The sequence below is a fragment of the Cydia strobilella genome, chromosome 9 (genome assembly GCF_947568885.1).
Source record: "Cydia strobilella chromosome 9, ilCydStro3.1, whole genome shotgun sequence".
Lineage (NCBI taxonomy): Eukaryota > Metazoa > Arthropoda > Insecta > Lepidoptera > Tortricidae > Cydia > Cydia strobilella.
The window spans coordinates 16,833,438-16,848,105 of NC_086049.1; the positions used below are offsets into that span (position 1 = coordinate 16,833,438).

The following is a 14,668-nucleotide window of genomic DNA, read 5'->3' on the forward strand; positions in this document are numbered from 1 at the left end:
TTCCACCGCATAGCTGCGTCCCTTAGACTGGTCTACGCTGGGCCATGGTGTACAGGAACCTTAATCAGATTGGCGAAAAATTGTCCCCGTCTGGACTGAAGTTAAGTATATTTTTAAAGTCATACAACACAATAGTGTGTTAGGTCTATTAGGTAGCTCAAACCAAATTGGCAGTAAATAAGAACCAAAAAAACTATACTCGTCCTTTTTTTTTGGGTGCTAGTACTTGTATGACAAAGATAGTATGATTATCTCTGTCTATGTTTGAAATGAGACAGTCCTTTGACAAACTATAGTAGCCAAGTCTTTGATAGAGAAAGATAGTCTTATTGCAATTCCTATAAGAGGAAAGAGAAAATAGTGCCATGCTTTGTCCTTATCACCGACCGGGTTTTTTTTCATGGTCGGGTTATGGCAGCATAGGTAGGAGGCGATGGCGAAATACCAATTTTTTTTTATAAGAGTGAAAGAGAAAAAGGATTACGCTGTCATACATTAACCTGTCAATACATGAATATACCCCTACCCCTCTTACCCCTAGTTGCTCGGTTTCATATCTAATACTACTATACTATGTCTAAAGCTCGCTCCAGACTACGCGGCGCGAAGCCGCAAACGTGAGTGTGGAGTCGATTTCGCTGATTAGCGAACTAGACTCCACACTCGCGTTCGCGGCTTCACGCCGCGATTCGCGCACGAGTGTGGAGGGCCTTTATAGTAGCCATGTTTGGTGAGAATATTGAATGCCTACCGCGGAAACCGAAGTTCGGAAATTGCAGGCAACTTTCTCTTTTACTCCAGTGAAGGCGTCATTAGGAGTGACAGAGAAAGATGCCCGCAATTCGCGAACTTCGGTGGGTACGGTGTTCACGAGGCCCTTTGAGTTAAGTTCATCACAGACGGAGCAATAATAAGGACGAGTCTACGCTACGCTACGCTAATCAGCGAACTAGGCTCCACACTCGAGTTCGCGGCTTCGCGCCGCGATTCGCGCATGAGTGTGGAGGGCCCTATATATCGGCCGACCGGACCGACAGAAATCTGCGAGTATCGCAAAGGACCACACACGCAACGATACCAAAATATATAATGTTGTTTAGCTTTTTAGAGCGCTCAAATAAGGGCCCTCCACACTCATGCGCGAATCACGACGCGAAATCGACTACACACTCGCGTTCACGGTTTCGCGCCGCGTAGTCTGGAGCGAGCTTAAAATGGCGGTGCGTCCGCACGGCTTGATATGATCGGTAAATTTTATCAGATTGGCGAAAAATTATCCCCGTCTGTATCAAAGAATATAATACTCACTGTCTGTATAGACCTTTAGGTGCATTCCGGTGATAAAGGTCCCTCCAGACTATGTGCGCGAATCGCGGCGCGACTTCGCAGAGAGAACATGTCGCGACGTTGACGTATGACTCAACACTAGCAAACTTCACGGCTATTTCGCAGTTTGGTTCGCGTCAAGATGGCGGAACAGCATCAGCTGATCGAGTTTAACTGCTAGTTATCTATGGCATCATTCGTGATTTAGCTATTTTTCTATTTTGTCTTGTTGTAAAACCGTAAAATATAGCCGCTTTATATAATATAATTATTATTTGTCTTGCCACATATGAGTCAAAATAGTGTGTAATGTGGAGTCTTTCCTAGTCCAGTTCGCGCTTCGCGTCTCCTTTGACGCGGGCTAATAAACCGACAAAAAACGGGGAACTAGGAGCGAAGGCGTGAACAATCTGCGAAATCGACGCCACACTTAAGGGCCCTCCACACTCATGCGCGAATCGCGGCGCGAATCCGCGAACGCGAGTGTGGAGGGCCCTTTACGTTCGCGGCTTCGCGCCGTGATTCGCGCATGAGTGTGGAGGGACCTTAAGAGGTTGTGGTTTTGGTATTATGGAAGGTAGAGGTAAGGAAATGAATCTTCATGTATCAAAAAGTGACCGTAAAAAACAGTAAATAGGCGGCGCCACCATACACTGAAGTACCTAGACCATACACCTAGTATTTTATATAGATGTGCACCCGTGCGACCGTGAGGGACAGAACATACGCAATGCGACAAAATTAAAAACAGGTTTTAACATTCCTGACAACATACCACAAACAACCTACGTAATTTCTAAATTGAATGATGTCTTTGACCATATTATAAAGAAGCCCAGCCTCTTCTGAGGCTGGACAAGCCAGGATACTATTGACCCTAGTAAAAGTTAGTCTGTTGTAGTTTTTTTAGAGAGCCACTTTGTTTAAAACTTAAAACCCTCTATAAATAAATAAAGATTTAAAAAAAAACCTACGTAATTTAGTCGGGTTATTTGCTGGCCCTTCCGCATTTCATCTCTACATTATTATACCTCATAATGTTCATGTCATAAGGGCGCGAATGATTCGCGCATGAGTGTGGAGGGCCCTATAGAGTCTCCTATATATTACAATACTCTTTGGTCACAGAGCCTACCTAGCGCCACCGGAGAGATTAGTAACTATTATTTAAAGCTCAAAGCGGACACTTTTGCAACAATTCTGCCATAAGAGATTGGCATCCTTTCTATACCATTGGTATAGCCATTGCAGAGTGCTTTATGCATAAACCTGCATAAACCTAGCATTACATACGCGTGCACCCGTGAGGGACAGAACATACGCAATGCGACAATATGATTGGTCGAGAAGATTTGTAGCCCACCATAAACCATACTAAATTTACAGTGCGGAATAAAAAAAAATGTGACAAGGACAAACAATACAGTTAAATCTCGCTCCACACTCGTGCGCGAATCGCGGTGTGAAGCCGCGAACGCGAGTGTGGAGCGAGCGTCGCAGATCTGCGAAATCGACTCCACACTCGCGTTCGCGGCTTCGCAGCGGCGCCTTCAGCCTCCTCCAGACTACGCGGCGCGAAGCTCGCACGAGTGTGGAGGGCTTTCTGGAGCGGGCTCTACATTCATGGTTAAAACGTATGATGCCGTAAATGACTAAGGCCCCATTCGCACGAGAGCTTACAAAGCGTTGCGTGTGGGACGCACCCATAAGTAAGAGCGAGAAAGCGATATCTCTTTCTCCTTCTTACTTATGGTTACAACAGTTCGATCAGCTGATGCTTGTATATACTATGTCTATAGGGCCCTCCGCACTCGTGCGCGAAACGCGGCGCGAAGCCGCGAACGCGAGTGTGGAGTCTAGTTCGCAAATCAGCGAAATCGACTGCACACTCGCGTTCGCGGCTTCGCGCCGCGTAGTCTGGACCGGGCTTGTGCCGCAAACCAAACTGCGAAATCGCCGTGAAATTGTGCGAGTGTGAAATCATATGTAAACGTCGCGAATGTTCTCTCCGCGAAGTCGCGCCGCTAATATTCACGCACATAGTCTGGAGGGCGATTACGCAACGCTTTTAAACTCTCGTGCTTATAGGGCCTAACTTTGATTAGGCCCCATAGGCACGAGAGTTTTTTTAACGCGCGTTAAAAAGCGTTTAGCCCGCTCCAGACTACGCGGCGCGAAGCCGCGAACGCGAGTGTGGAGTCGATTTCGCTGATTAGCGAACTAGACTCCACACTCGCGTTCGCGGCTTCGCGCCGCGATTCGCGCACGAGTGTGGAGGGACCTTTTGAATGACACAAATGGAAACGTGTGTGTTTATTCACACGATGGCGGTAGCGCTTTTTATCAAGCGTTGTTGGATTTTCAACTTTAAATCGAATTTAGTGCGGGCAGATTCAAGCGCTTTTTTAACGCCCCATTCGTATGAGAGCTTAAAAAGTGTCGCGTTAAAACCTGAAGCCCCTCCACACTCGTGCGTGAATCGCGGCGCGAAGCCGCGATCGCGACTGTGGAGTCTAGTTCGCTAATCAGCGAAATCGACTCCACACTCGCGTTCGCGTAGTCTGGAGCAATTTATCACTAAGGGCCCTCCACACTCATGCGCGAATCACGGCGCGAAGCCGGCGCATGAGTGTGGAGGGACCTCTAGATATTCTAGTTTATCGCAAGAGCGATAGGGAGGCAGATAGCGAAATTTCGATTTTCGTCTTTCGTGGTAGATCCTCTGGTAGATAGGACTGCAATGTAGGAAGTGTGTGAGCTATATTATATCCTACTCCGCAGTCCTGACTGCGGACTGCATTGTAATTTGTAAGAGTGTGACAACAGACTACTACACCGCACCGCGACCTTGGCCAAGAGCATGTCAGGCCATGCTCAATGTAGGGTTCCGTAGTTTTCCATCAGACACAATAGGCTAAACTAGAGCTATTAGTATAGAAGATTGTTAACAAAGGGATAAAATAAGACAAGGCAAATTTGCATAATCAGTAAGTATGGCCATGATTTTTTCCTTAGAACCTACTTTCAATCGGAGACTTTGCATGACTTTGTACTTTCATAACGAAAAACATAAAAATGCAATATTTATGAAAAAACATATTTTAGGAAACTGCAACAATTTTAAAAGGATTTGTTAATTAAAGTACTCGTAAAAGAAATCAGCGGGATTGCCTCTAATTTTATAATATATTTTACTTTTTCGTTCTAAAACTGCCAATAGTCAACGGCATTACTCATTCAGCCAATGAAACTGTTTTAGAGAAATTAAATATAAATAACAATAATGAAGACGTGAGTGGATGAACGTGCTATGTCACATTTTTCAGATTTTGATTTAAGGCGATAAATATGGATTTGAAGCTATTATAAATAAATAAATAATTAAATAAATATTATAGGCATTCTTAGGTACACAGATTGACTAAGTCCCACGGTAAGCCCAAGGAGGCTTGTGTTATGGGTACTCAGACAACGATATATATAATATATAAATACTTAAATACATAGAAAACACCCATGACTCAGGAAAAAATATCTGTGCTCATCACACAAATAAATGCCCTTACCGGGATTCGAACCCAGGACCATCGGCTTCACAGGCAGGGTCACTACCTGTTTACGGGTCTGACGGGTTTATATTAAAAATAACTCCAAATGTAAAAATATATGTGTTTAATATTTCTTGTGGAAAATGAGTAAGTGACGTTTGACATGCAAAAACACAAAAGAAGCTACTTACATTATCTTTTATATATAAACTGCCAGCATCCGCGGAGGTGTGCTTTCTTGTGAACATGCCCCCGGGCGTTGAAAGCTTGCCTTTCAACCAAACTGCTCTACGCAGGAAGTAAGTACATCATAACAGCGGGCCGCCAAGTTACTGAATGTGAAGAGGTATCTTCTCTTCTACGAGCACAACGGCGTCAAGTTGCAGAGCGTGTGTATATCACTCAGGCTCTGGTGGAAGGTTCCAAAGCTTCATTGATTTTTAAAAAGTTCTGCAATCTGTTTGGGGTCACTTATACCATCGACACTCGCGGGACGACCAGGTTTAGTGTTCATCCTATTCGTACACTTCCAAAATTGCTTAAAATCCTTTTTAGAGTGAAATGATGCCAACTTATCGAGCTTGATTTGATCCTGGTTTTTTTGGCACCATTTCAATCGGGATTTAAACAACTTTCTGCTCTCAGTCATGGCATTACCACCCGGACCCGGACCCGAATTAGGTCTATTGTACCACATCCACGCTTGAAACATACGTCTGGCCTCCCCGTGAGCCTAGCGGACATATTTATTCCAACCTATAACAGCTTTATTTCTATTACACTTCGCATTAGAGCTACTAATAACAGCTGAACGTCTCAAGTCTTCTATGATATTCATATACAATATATCAATAGCAGCCTTATGCTCATAATTTGTACATAACTTATTTGCACATGCACATTCATGGAAACAACAGGAAGATCTATGCTACTTAATCGCTTATGACATTCACTTGTGAACACGTCCCTCTGTTTCACATCTCGGTTACCCCAAATTACCTTATCTTTAACTATATGATCAAAAGACTGGATGTTTAAAATATTAAAATCGCATTCAATGATGAGCGGGTAGTTTTATGTACACAAAAAAGTTAAACTCTCCGTGGATGAAGGTACTAAGTTCGCAACATAGCATGTGCTTCCAATTTTACTCCGTTGACATGGAAGAACGTGTCATGTTTGGTTTGAATCATAGCATCTTCATCCATGTCGAGTTGTATTTAATTTCGCAAATAAGAGTAAAGTGTCAGTATTGCGATTAGGTTATTCTTCTGTTAAAACAGTATTTTTTTATTGAACTTGAATAGGTATATGACTATGTCGAAGACAAGTTTCGAAGTAATGGAATGTTAGATCATTGAGCGGAAACAAGAGGATAAAAACATACTAAGGCAATTTTTAACGTGGATGAAGGTGTTATGTACCTTTTTTCACAAAAAAATATAGTAATATGTATATTTCTAAAATAAGGATTAAATTTATTGGTCTATCAGTGTATAACTTGCATTTTCACAAAAACAACATCGTCATATCGATTGTTAAACATTTTTTACAGCTGAATAATACTCAAAATTATGTTTTTGTAACATAGCACGTTCATCCACTCACGTCTTCAATTGAATGATTAAAAAAAACCGGCCAAGTGCGAGTCGAACTCACACACGAAGGATTCCTTACCATTAACTATAAAAACGGTCACCCATCCAAGTACTGACCCCGCCCGACGTTGCTTAACTTCGGTCAAAAATCACGTTTGTTGTATGGGAGCCCCACTTAAATCTCTATTTTATCCTGTTTTTAGTATTTGTTGTTATAGCGGCAACCGAAATACATCGTCTGTGAAAATTTCAGCTGTCTAGCTATCACAGATCACGAGATACAGCCTGATGACAGACGGACAGACGGACAGACAGACGGACAGCGGAGTCTTAGTAATAGGGTCCCGTTTTTACCCTTTGGGTACGGAACCCTAAAAAAGCATATTTTATCATAAATTTTACTTTATTTACATAAATAATGCCAAATAACTCAAAAGTAGCACAGGAAAAACGGTTATTAAAACGGTAAGCGAAATCTACTCCACACTCGCGTTCGCGGCTTCGCGCCGCGTAGTCTGAAGCGGGCTATAGACATAGTCATGAATCTAGTATAACTGGATCGGTCATGAGGGGTGGGGAAAAATGACCGAACGGGATAGTCTTATGTATCTTTCAGTAGGAGTAGCAGAGAAAGCGCTGTTATTGTTTGTCCTTGTCATAGTTTCACTTTTCCACCGCTGCCACAACCGAGGTTGTGGCAAACAAATAAGTACGTGACATGTCATGTTTGTTCGTTGCTGGTTTAATTATCGTTGTTTTGTATGAAATTGTGCTTTCTCTTATGAAATATAGTGATGGTTAGCGTTTTGAATGCTTGAACTTTGATAAAATACTGGTGAATTGTTCTGTAATCGGCTGTAATAGTCGCTCTGGGCAAAAATATGAGATCATAACCTTTCACACGTAAGTACGGTATTTTACACCTTCCTCTTAACGCAATATGTGAGAATAACATCGTAAAATTACGTTACACTCAAAGCAATGTAGAATCAAACGATTACAATAAAAATATCACAATGATTTACGCAAATTAACAAAACATTATTTGTAAAATTATCCGCCCAAATTACGTAGGTAGGTAGGAATCTGAGGTCAGCCATTTTTAAACTTCTTCTTAATTAAGCTGCATAACAATCATGTTAGGGATACCAGATGAAAATATCATAATTTTATGGGTAATTTTGACCTCGAAGTTTTTTCGTACTTCTAATTCCAAAAAATAAATAAACAAATGTTGTGAAGATTAAATGTGGTGTACATTAATTGGTGTGATTGCGATTTGTGATTTCTTTAAATTAAAACCCATAATACATTTTATTTTACGTTTTATTTACTAAACATGTTTAGTTTTGTACCACCTGCGCGAATTATAGGCGGTATTTCATTGTTTATACGCCTAAAAAGAACGGCCCATTGACATTTTATTTATCAATTTTTTAATACCGTCAAACAAGCTAACTTTGCCTCCAGGGTAATCGCCCCAACGTGATATCAAATATTGGGGTAATTTTTACCAATATGGTATCCCCACGTTTATGACGTCATCTATGTCTATCCCTTACGGGCGCACGCGTATAGCTGGTCTATGTAATGCTAGGTCTATGGACATAGTACAGTAGTTACCTAATCCCGAGGGCCGCGATCGTGAGGGTGGAGTCTATTTCGCTGATTAGCGAACTAGACTCCACACTCGCGTTCGCGGCTTCGCGCCGCGATTCGCGCATGTGTGTGGAGGGCCCTTTTGAATGACACAAATGGAAACGTGTGTGTTTATTCACACGATGGCGGTAGCGCTTTTTATCAAGCGTTGTTGGATTATATTCATATGTATTATATTAAAAATTTAAATAAAACCAAAAAAAACATTTTTTTCTTCTTTTGGCCTCAGAAATGCGTGGTTAAAATCTTTCAGTTCCTCGTGTTACACCGTGTATATGAATGGGCCCTGGAGGGAAAGTACCTCAAAACCTTAAGTTAGCTCATTTTGCTTAAAGGAAACATTCTTTTATTTTTGAAAATAAACAAAACTGCGTTCAAAGTTTTTTCATTTTTTTTTCAATTTTGCTTGTCTAAAAATATTCTTGAATACTAAATGTTTGATTTTAATGATATTTTGTACGACGGACGAGTGTTGAGGCCGCTCCAGACTACGCGGCGTTCGCGCACTAGAGGGGGCTTAATGTATAATGTTTTTTTGGATGCTGTATCGAATAGAAGAATAAAATAGCAGGTGTTTATTTTTTTTTTCCCGGGTGAAACAAGCGAATTTCAAAAAATCTTTGAATGCAGTTTTTTTTCTTTTTAAAAATAAAAAACAAGAAAGTAAGTCAGAGTAGCGTATTTTAATATTTGGCGCCCCGGGGCCATTAATTGGGTCCCAGCCGCCCCCCATGGGCCCCATGACATGACCCATGAAGTAAACACAAAAGCATGATTTTTTTCTTAGTGCCTTTCTGCCGAACTTGGAATCGAACCTACCATTTACCTTTGAGCAAAATGAACTTAAGGTTTGAAGGCACTTTCCTTCCAGGGCCCATTCATTCTTTCCACGCTGTATACATATATGTATATATATAATTATTAAATTAAAATAAAAAATAATCTCGCAACTCCATCTAAAATCTAAATACAAAGATATAATATATTTAGGTATAGGTAATTTCAGCTGTAACAGAAGTTGTAACTAGGTAGGTAATTAAATAGTTCGTTGAGAGCTCTACAATTTGTATTGAGAGTAAAATCTCTTTTTCCAAAAAAAGTGACTAGTGAAGAAAAATCTGCAACGATTTTGATAGCATACGCAGTGCAAGTGTTATTTATTTTATGTCATTTCATAGAAGTTTTACGTTTAAAATAAGACTTGTCTAACTTAGTCTAGCGTATTTTAATATATGGCGCCCCGGGGCCATGGGTCTCTGCCTCCCCCTATGACCCATGAAGTAAACACAAAAGCATAGTTTTTTCTCAGTGCCTTTCTGTCGAACTTGGAACTTGGAATCGAACCTATTGCCAATCGTGCATAAGGGTGTCTGCATAAGGGTCTCCCCAAATATATTGACGCGGAATCCTCTAAAGGGGCCCACTGACTATCAGTCCGCCGGACGATATCGGCCTGTCAGTTGTTTGGAACTGTCAAATTTTTGTTCTAACTGACAGGCCAATATCGTCCGGCGGACTGATAGTCAGTGGACCCCTTAAAGCCGATAATAGCGAAATACGCAATAAGAGCGAAAAAGGCATCGGCCCGTCGGCAGCTAGGCGTCGCGTCGGCCGTTGCGTGCCGAGCCGAATGACGGCTTTTTCGCTCTTATTGCGCAGACATAAAGGTTTTTTCTATCGGCTTTAGCCGAATCCGCGTCGATACATCTACCTACATGTATAGGTATAGGTACCTACAGCCGAAGGCAAAAATATCGAACCAGACAAATGGTTCAAAAATATGTGAACACGACTTTATTGTCTAAGGTGTAAGAGCGTACACATATTTTTGAAACTTTGGGAATGTATATATATTTATGCCCTTGACTGTACATTCTCCATCATGTTCATCTACATGTACATCTCCCTACGGAGACCCTAAGGCCGGAGGCCCGGAGCGTCCGATTGCGGTGTGCTGCTGCTGCCCTTTGAGGCTCAGGTCGAACTGCAGAAGAGCAGAGCTTAATAAGAGGAAAGAGGACGGCCGCTTCTCCATACAAACGTAGTCATCATCTTCCTCTCTGAATATTGACATAATGGAAAATATTTTTGCGTAATTTGATTCAGATTCAGATTCAGATGTTTTATTGGTAAAAGGCAGTAATTTTACAAGTCAATAAATTACATAATATCTATGCTTAAATAATTTTACATTTGAGGTAGGTACTAACTAATTATTGTTACATATTTATATTAATATTATATATTTACATTCATTTCATTATTATATATTTATATCTAATAATTAATTACTTGTGATTCGTATGGATTAGTGATGATATCTACTTTATGATTTGAAAAAATCATCAGTGCTATAAAAGGCCATGCTTAGGATAGGAGATTTATTGTTTAAGTTTTCTAAGAAAGGTTGCATCACTTGGTGAATTTTTTATATCTGCCGGAAGAGCATTATAAATTTTAACGCCATATACAGTGAGCGACTTACGCGTCTTGGCCAGGCGCGCGCTCGGCGCGAGCAGTAGGTGCGGAGTGCGGACGGCGGCGCGCGTCGCAGCCAAGAAGCTGCGCGCTGCTCATGTATGAGCTTAGATTCAGTCTGACGTACTTGCAAGCCTCAAGGATGTAAATGCTATGCAAAGTTAAGATTTTGAGTTTTTTAAATAATTCTTGCGCCGGGTAATCAACAGGTTTTCTAGTACCCGGATGGCACGTTTTTGGATTTTAAAGATCTTGTCGCGATCAGCTGCGGTACACCACAAATCGATACCGTAGGTTAGAATGGAATGAAAATATCCATAGTATGCTTTCTTTATATTATCTACAGACAGACTGGGAGCCAGCCTAGATAATGCATAGGCATAGGACGCTGAAGACAGCTTGTTACAAGTTTCATCTATATGTGACGCCCACGTTAGCCCCTCAGCAATTACAATTCCTAAGTATTTTACGCTATCAACTTGCGGCACAAGTACATCGTTCAAACTTATGTCGAGCTTTGTGTTGTTAGTTTTGCGCAGCTGAAAGTGAATTATATTCGTTTTATCTACGTTTAGACACATACCATTGACTGTGAACCAGCGAGATATTAGTTTCATAACTTCTCCCAATTTGAATTTTAAGTCTAAGAAATTCTCTGCATTAACTATGATGCATATATCGTCCGCGAACATAACATACTCTGGGCCGATACATGCTGATGTGATATCATTGACGAGCAAAAGAAACAGGTAATTTCCCATTGTCGAACCTTGGGGAACAGCAGCATAAGCCATGGTTTCCAGCTTAGACTTTGCATTTAAAACGTATGTACACTGCTTACGATTCCTTAAAAATGATTCAATTAATTTGTGAAATTGGCCTTCGATACCGTATCGAGATTTGATGTATATTAACCATACCATAGCTATGTCCCTTCGTTTGACTTTTTTGATTAATATTGTGAAAATTAGAAGCGAAAAACAAAATCTATCAAATTTGTGAATGCTCCTAACTTATAACAATTAAAAATTCGAAAAAAATCAAACGTAGGTGTAGCTGATACCAATGAGTGCTATTGTTTTTTTGCTCACCAGTTGATGGCGCCTCTGTTGATGGTGGTCCAAAAGACTAAAGAACAGCTGTCAGTCATTGAAGTGACATTTGACATTTCGAACTATGGAAAAGACCACCATCTACACTAGCGCCCCTAGCGGCGAATTCATACGCGTTAGCCCTCATTGTGTCAAAATATTTTTAAATAGAGGGTATTTGACTACTAGTCAAATCAGTTTCTTTTTTCAAACTGTCAAAACGATTTTGCTACTATGGAATTTATATGAAACACTAGCGAGTGTGGAATCTCGTTCGCCAATCAGCGAAATCGACTCCATTGGGGGAGCTTTACAACGACCGTCGTGTATGATCGTGCGAACACTGCTTAATAAAATCAAAGATATAGCTGGTCAAGCAAATCTTGTCGTTAGAAAAAGGCGCGAAATTCAAATTTTCTATGGGACGACATCCCTTCGCGCCTACATTTTTTAAATTTGCCGCCTTTTTGTACTGACAGGATTTGCTTGACCAGCTATATATACACGGTGCCCATGAGGAAAGGGAAAAAATTGAACTAGTCATTCCTGGGGTCATAACGAGTAATAAATGTTATTACAACCTAGGTCGAATTATGCCTTTTAATTTTTAAAATTTTTCATACATAATAAATACATAACGTTTGCTTCTCTAGTATAAAAGTGCCTTAGGACGAGCTGGCAACGTTTATTATTGCTATCTCTTTTCATATTTTTACGAGGCAATGATGGAGGCATGATGGAATGGAGGCAATGTCATGAAGACTTTTTTGGGCATAGATTATTCAAAGCCGGCAACAATTACCCCACTGAATATTTAATCAAAAGGTTGGTTAATACAAAAATACGAATACGAATTATGACGTCTCTTCGTCTTTCTTGCTTCCTGTTTTGTAATATGAGTTAAGCATGAGGCGATTATCCACTAGATGAATCGTCTAAAATTAATACAAATTAAAAATCTTTACTTACACATCACGTAACAGAATAAGTTTCAAAGATTTGAAACTGCAGCAGCGCAGAATGAGAATCTTAAGGGGGAAATTCAAAAAGCTAGTGGGGGTAACGGCACACGGCACCACTTTTCAGCCCGGCAACATCGGGTTTCTAGGAGCGACGAAGGATCCCACTACACGGATCAGAAGTCAAACTGCGGTCCGCAATTTTTGCAAACGGAACTTCACTGAGAGTTCGGTCTATTAATTTATTATGTTCATGTCAATTTTATATAAATAAAACTGTAAAGTATAGCAAACATCGTTTATTTTATTTTTTTAATAGGCGTATTGACAGAATGTCATAATGAACCAAAAAGCAAGTATTGCTTCAATTTTTTTTAATGGCTGAATGCCATGATGCTGTGTCACAAATATATGTGAAATGGAAATTAAAAAAAAAAATAGCCACAACCGAATACAGAACCTCCTCCTTCTATGAAATTGAAGTCGGTTAAAAAGAGCTACTTTCCGGCCTAGGTCTGCAACTATGTACGAAATTTCATTAAATTCCTCTCGTCTGGCCGCGCCCGAGACGTGATACTTTCCAGCCTAATATAAAGAACATAATATCAATATTTCATTGCATGTTTGAGAAATAGTACATTATTGCAGAGGCCGGGACAGGGCAATTTGTGGACCCTATCACTAAGACTCCACTGTCCATCTGTCTGTCTGTCACCAGGCTGTATCTCATGAACCGTGATCGCTAGACAGTTGAAATTTTCACAGATGATGTATTTCTGTTGCCGCTATAATAACAAAAAAAAATGGGGCCGTTTGCCGTTTATTGCGTAATGGTACGGAACCCTTCGTGTGCGAGTCCGACTCGCACTTGGCCGGTTTTTTGCTTCATCATCTAAACGGCAAATGGCGGCCACTTTTTCCGTTTAGCTAATGAAGGCAAAGGTAAGTAATATAAAACTATACGCATCACAAATAATCTTCATCTTCTCAAATGTTTTTTTCGCCCAAGTCAGTAATCTGTTATAGATGGAATCATATCAATTGAGCTAATGCACTTACCTGTTTACTCAAAGAGTCTCAAGAATACAATGCCATTAAGTGGTAAACCACAAATTAGGATAACTACCTCGTAGTAAAAGCAGATTATAACCGCCTTGATATGTTAGTATAGATTAACGACTCTATTTATTTAAATAGGCTACAAAATACACTAACTAAATAATGGCTAACATAACTTTATTTGCATTTTACAACCGTCGACACCCAAAACGAATGCACTCTGTAGAAAACCATATGTTACAACATGTTTTTATTTTAGACCATTTTAACCCCAATCAACAAGGAATAAGGTTAAAATAGTAGATTGTGTTACAAGGGAGCAAAATGACATATTTACGGCGAGGGCGTACATTGAATCTTAAACGAAGCGAAGGATTCTATAATAGAATCCCGAGAGTAACGAAGATTCTAAAGTAGAATCCTGAGCGTAGTGAGGGATTCAAGTGTGTTACGCCCAAGATGGAAATAATTTTGCTACCATGTGACACATACTGCTTTTCACATCACCTATGAGGTAATTATGATGTTTAAAAATATTATTTAAGCTAAAAAAATAATGTGCAATTGTTTTTAAATAGTGTCCTAGAACAGAAAAGTGTTACTTTGATCCCTCCTAGCAGGGAAGAAAAGTGCCACTTTGATCCCTCCTAGCAGGGAAGAAAAAACCCTTTTTCGAATTGGTGATGTGAAAATTGAATATACATGCGATGCACTTCTAACTTATTTTGTAAGTAACTAGTTGGCGTGGCGGCTACGAGAACAAAAGCGGATAATAGTATTGTAATAATACGATGCCATTGTTAGTACAGGTGAGTGCATTAGCTCAGTTGATATGATTGGATCTATAAACAAAGCCATTGTCTCTATTGTAACGGGCTCCAAGCTTCCAACTTTGGCACGTGGCAAAGCACCGTTTAAAAAACAACTGAATCGCGATAGTACTAAAGTTG

General features: G+C 40.3%; 1 long non-coding RNA gene across 1 annotated transcript in view; it reads left to right on the top strand.

Annotated features, from left to right (window-relative positions):
- The window catches only part of LOC134744482 (uncharacterized), a 282,585-nt gene that overhangs the window by 266,176 nt on the left and 1,741 nt on the right, over positions 1–14,668 (top strand). The gene's annotated exons all lie outside the window — the stretch shown is intronic.